General features: G+C 37.2%; 1 long non-coding RNA gene across 1 annotated transcript; it reads left to right on the plus strand.

Moving 5' to 3' along the window:
* The first annotated feature begins 927 nt into the window (after positions 1-927).
* On the plus strand, positions 928-4,475 carry LOC143714095 (uncharacterized). Its single transcript, XR_013195404.1, has 3 exons — positions 928-986; positions 4,108-4,229; positions 4,389-4,475. It is a non-coding gene; the product is annotated as an uncharacterized LOC143714095 (long non-coding RNA).
* The last annotated feature ends 1,744 nt before the right edge of the window (positions 4,476-6,219 follow it).

Below are 6,219 nucleotides of genomic sequence, written 5' to 3' on the forward strand. Positions count from 1 at the left end.
TCTCATTCCCAAGGCGTCAACAACTGAAGCATGGTCAAGCGCCCGAGCCGTCACATAGCAGATGCCGAATGCGCCCCTTGGTGTCACTCCGTGGCGCATTAGGAACTCCATTGCTTTCAATGGGAAACCTGTGGCGGAAATAACAGACGCGAATTTTATCAGTAGGAAATAGCGTTGAAGAAGTCTCATTCCGAACACATCGCGATGTTTGGCATCAGGTCAAGTGTGCCAGATGTTGGTAAGTAGGCGTAAATACGCGGTCCAAATAATGTTTGCTATTATGTCTTTTCTGTTTGTCGATATTAATCGGATTAGCTCTCTCATGTTCAGTCACTGCATTATATCTGTCATCTCCACGGAGGCTTTGCGTTTCATTGGTTTCTAATTTGAAACTCATTACTAAACTAACGTGACTAAAAACTGTCTGTCACGTGACGTGCTATAACTTAGGCCTAGACCTTCAATCAGTTAATCATATATGAAATATATATTCATATCAGGTTCAAAGTAGTAATTTGTTCCAAAGTGGTATTTGTAGTAGAAGCGCAGTAAGCACAACACTTACCATGCTTTTGGTAGTTTTAAAGTAATATTTGTTGTAAATGCACAGTAACCACAACACTTACCATGCTTTTACCACAGTATTTGCAGTTTCAATGTGTCATTTGTTGTAAATGCACAGTAACCACAAAACTCACCATGCTTTTACCTCAGTATTGGTAGTTTTATAGTAATATTTGTTGTAAATGCATAGTAACCACAACACTTACCATGATTTTAATGCCTAATAATTTAAAATCCAAAAATTGTAAGGTAAATCTGTAATTTTTCCTTTAAATAATCCTATATATTATACATTATGATATTTGATTTTCTCTTTTTTCAGCTGAAAAGACCAAAAGGGCCTTTCGGACTCAGTCAGCTCACTATTGTTTGAGGAGAAGCAAACGGGAGACGAAAAGCTACAAAGGCAAATATTCACAATGGTATGTATGTGTTGGTTTTAACCTGTAATCAAACATTTTATCAATCATTTGTTGTTTCTTAAACCTTTTCTTATAAAACCCATAGCCCAATCAGTACAAACATAGTCTCTAAGTCTTAATAATTTACAAGATTTAACAAGTTCTTAAATTCATACGATGCTCATACATATTTGTATACTCGTACATAATCCTGCAGCTTTTACTCCTAGTGCTGTCATTGGCTACTGCCTCAATTCCTGTACATATTTGTCGCGATATTTGCAAATCAGTTGCGGATGCCCCACACACTGTCAGAAAGTTTATATTAATTGCATTGTATTTGTAGCAATTTTCAGGGAAGAAGGAGGCGGGAACCGGCGAACAATCAAATAAACTTTATTTAAAATAAAACAAACAAACCAAAAGCCCCTCACGGAAGACTGCTGGCTTACCTAAAATAAACATAACGGCCAGCAGCCCCTCGCGGACGACTGCTGGCTAAAATAAAACACAAATACAAAAAACAAAACTCCACTAAGGCTATGTTTACACGGAAACGATCTGAAGAGAAAACGCAAAAGTGGCGTTGCGTTATCACTTTTTATTCTGCGTTTAGACGAGCGTTATCGGGGGGAAATCCGCGTGCATATGATGACGCAAAAGTGTGGGAAATTCGATGTAGTATGCACTCCAGGCGGCTAGGTGGCAATGTGAAGCACTGCGACACAACAACACCAATATCTGAGAATATTTTGTACAACTGTTGAAAAGACTCTTGTACGTTTATCACATAGACATCATATAGAGATGTCTATGGTTTATCAGAGCTGCTATGGCAACTTGAAGGTCCGACCTATGTAAATAATCCGACATATTGGGGTTATTTTCCTGTAATGGCGCATGCCTGTGACGTAAACACGTACGCGACGAGAGCCACAGTGAGCAGATTTGCGTTTTTACTGTTTAGATGGGAACGCGACGGTGGATCGTTTTTAAGATTTCCACTCTGGAGGGTGGTTTCACTTTTTTGATTTTTTAAGCCTCCAAAACGCTGTTGCCGTGTAAACGAAGGCACATCCAATAAAATATTTTTACGTTTTCACCCAGAATCGTTCTCGTGGACACAGGGCCTAAAATACAGGCCTGTTCCTCTCTCGATCATCAACGTCGTCGCTCCCCCTTTATGCTTCCGCTCCTCCGTGAGAGATGCGAGACCGGTGTGCTTCACAGGTGTTGCTCATTAGCAATCGCACCACCGGCCTCGCGCCGTTCTCTCACGTCCCTCGGCCGTCCTGTTCGCCACAGTATTATTTAAAATGATTACAAATTGGACCCTGTCTGTTCATGTTCCAATGATACATGATGTCTCTCCACTAGGGCTGCACGTTTTCAAGTTTTTCATTAACCGTTAACCGAGGCCCTTAGCGGTTAATACTCGGTTAACCATAGTGTACGCGCCGCAACCCCGAGATACAGACACACGAGAAAGGGGTAGTTCATTTTTAACACCTTTAATAACTGCACAAAACATCTTTAACTTTTAGGTGGCAAAATATTGTTTTAGGCTACCTAATTCTGTGAATTACACTGCACAAACCAAAAGTACTACTGCCGAATGAAGGGTCAGTTCTCCCCAGAACATAAAACATTCATTTTATTTTATTTTTCGTGTTCGCATTTAAATGGAACAAACAATTGGACGTGGCAGTTCTGGAAGCGGCACTAAAACTTTCACAGAGACCTAAAACAGAATGCACAAAGCCTTTCTTTAAAGTGAATTTCGTTTTGTATTAATTGTATCTTAATTTTAATCAATGTTTCATCAACCAATTACCTGGAAATAAGTAAATATAGCAGACATTAGATAATACAGACCCGCCGGCGCGTGAACTGGAGCTCATCTCATAAACGAATTCCGAAACTTAGCGTAGGCTATAAGGTAGCCTAGTTGTCTCACAGACCTGATAAATAAATCTATATTGAAATGTCTACTTTTAAACACAACAATTCAAAACGAAAGAAAACAGACTGCTCTCTGCTTATGTAATCCGTATGAAAAGTGCATTTCTTTCTGGCGCGTTCACTGCGAAGATCGCGAATCAGCATTGTCAACTTCATCTTTCCAGCTGAGTGAGCCTGGAAACAATTAAAATGTCTCCTTGCTATATTTGACATATTCATAATCATTACTTTTGCCTGTTCTTTTTGACAGCTTTTAGGTTATTGGCAGCGCAACCCAGGCTACATTACATGAACGCGTCAGCACCGAAAACATGGAGATAGAGATTTTTTTTAAATAATCGCACAACCTATTTGATATTCCAATTAAATAGGCTACTCAGTTAGGCTACTCATCCCAACCAACTATTAAAAAAATGTTTACTTGTAAGCGGTCTTTTTACATGTTAGTTTTTTTCTGAGAGCGGGAATTGAAAACCAGGAGTGGACTGTTAGCGAAGTGATTACAGAATGCTTAGAGTGGAGAGAGGAACGTGCTTTCGCTCCACTCCAGGCTTTGATCACATCCCCCTCAGCAAGGTGAATACACCTCGTCTTCCCTTAATTTAAGACCTATTCAAACTAAAATTAAGACATTACACTATTAGAGAAATGAAAGCCTATTTACGGCCTTAAAATTATGAAAAGTGAACTTCTTGTGGACAATTCAAATGTCTGGGAGCGCTCTGGCGGTGCAAAAATGTATTACAACTAAATTCAATGCACGCCATTGACGCCACTTAACCGAGCAAAATGTTTCACTCGGTTACGCAATGTTTAACGGTTAATCGGTTAATCGGTTAACCATGGACACCCCTACTCTCCACACCTCATGACCTACCTCTGTCTGTTTGCAAGGGTGGAAAAGCTAATCTGACTTGTCACACGACATCAGATATTCGATTATTTTTTTCATGATCAGATCAGTTACACTGCTGATAACTGTCCCATTTGCATGTGAATCGTGTTATTTTTGCTTGCTATTAATAACATACTTTTAATCATGCCCATCAGTAAACTTATTACATAAATGCATTTAACATTTAATTATGCAACACTCTATACAGAAATAAATCCTACTGTTTTTTATAAACTTTCTACTTGCTTGTAATGTAATAAAATTACCTTCCTTTCTGTCTTGCAGAATTACTTAGTCCTTTTTTTAAGATCTCTACAACATCAAACTCAACAGCTCTTTTAAGAGCCGACCCTCACAAGAGCTACTAGTGAGTCTCAGTGAATCTTGCCGTGATCAGCCCTTCCCAGGTAAAGATCCTACAATATTTCAATCAGTATTTGCTCATCAAATGCTCTCTCCTGAATCGTATGGTAAAATAACCTATTTATAACTGTCTTCATTTCTATGTTTTAAGAACAATAGTAATTGTAATTGAGTAAGTAGAGACTTTTTTTGTTTTACATCAGAGAAGGAAGACCAGTCCTTATATCAACGCAAGCTAATCGAATGAATCCTTTGTTTCGGTGAGGAAGGAACATCCGGTGCCCAAAGACAGAAAGGTTCACGAGTCCATTGGTATGTCTTGTATTGAAACAATGCTGTAATATGTAGGCTAGTACATCATTTGATGTTGACAATTTTACACTCTACAGTTTATCACTTGGTTATTGACGTAAGTAAAGCTCTTGAAACAAGTGACAGAAGAGTACATTGTCTTGAAAGAAATCAAGCATCACTGGCAAAGGTTCATGCCTTTCTAAAATATCTTTTAAAACAGGTTGCTGTTGATATGGGTAAAACAGTTTTTTTTTCAGTACTTAACTTATATTACAGGTGAAACTCGAAAAATTAGAAAATCGTGCAAAAGTTCATTCATTTCAGAAAATTCAACTTAAAAGGTGAAACTAATATATTATAAAGACTCATTCATGACATGCAAAGTGAGATATTTCAAGCCTTTATTTGTTATAATTTTGATGATTATGGCTTACAGCTATGAAAACCTTTTCACAATATTCTAATTTTGGGGTTTTCATAGCTGTACGCCATAATCATCCAAATTGTAACAAATAAAGGCTTGAAATATCTCACTTTACATGTAATTAATCTGTTTAATATATTAGTTTCACCTTTTAAGTTGAATTACTGAAATACATTTGTGCAGGATAAAAAACTTTTGCACGATATTCAAATTTTTCGAGTTTCACCTGTATGTGCAGCAATTTTATATATATATATATATATATATATATATAATACTTCAATGTGTATAATATCATTTACTGACTGCTGCTTTGTAAATTTAAATAAGGAACAGGCAACTCAGGCCCTTTTGCGTTCTCCTTTTTGAGGTGGAGAGTTTACCTCCAACCCTAATTGAGCACATCTGAACATTTTAACCAAAGTCTTCAGGTTTACTTGTAGACATAGGCAGGAGGGTTCGAGGTTGGAGCTAAATCTACAGGACAGTGGACGCTGAGGGCCAGAGTAGCCCATCACTGCTTTAAATAACACACAACAGAAGCTGACCTGACTGTCCTTTAAACAACTTAATTTGAATTGTTTGTTTTACTTTCAGACCAATGCAACACTTGTTGCCCAATGTGCCCATCACAGGACTTGATGATAATGTTGTGAGTTTATCCATAACTGTGGGATATTTTTCTGTAAAGAGGTTGGATAATTAAATGTTAAATGCATTTATGTAATAAGTTTACTGATATGTGGGCATGATTAAAAGTATGTCATTAATAGCAAGCAAAAATAACACTATTTACATGCAAATGGGACAGTTATCAGCAGTGTAACTGATCTGATCATGACAAAATAATCGAATATCTGATGTTGTGTGACAAGTCAGATTAGCTTTTCCACTCTTGCAAACAGAGCGAGAGACATCAAGTATCATTGGAACATGAAGAGACAGGGTCCAATTTGTAATAATTTTAAATAATACAATGCAATTAATATAAACTTTCTGACAGTGTATCCACAACTGATTTGCAAATCGTGATAAATATGTACAGGAATTGAGGCAGTAGCCAATGACAGCACTAGGAGTAAAAGCTGCAGGATTATGTACGATTATACAAATATGTATGAGCATCGTATGAATTTAAGAACTTGTTAAATCTTTTGAATTATTAAGACTTAGATACTATGTTTGTACTGATTGGGCTATGGGTTTTGTAAGAAAAGGTTTAAGAAACAACAAATGATTGATAAAATGTTTGATTACAGGTTAAAGTCCCTGTAAAGTCAAATGAAGTATGTGTTCTGAGTTTGTCATATCACAGA

The sequence above is a fragment of the Siphateles boraxobius genome, unplaced genomic scaffold (genome assembly GCF_051911475.1).
Source record: "Siphateles boraxobius isolate OS27281-9 unplaced genomic scaffold, OSU_SipBor_1 12, whole genome shotgun sequence".
Taxonomy (NCBI): Eukaryota; Metazoa; Chordata; class Actinopteri; order Cypriniformes; family Leuciscidae; genus Siphateles; species Siphateles boraxobius.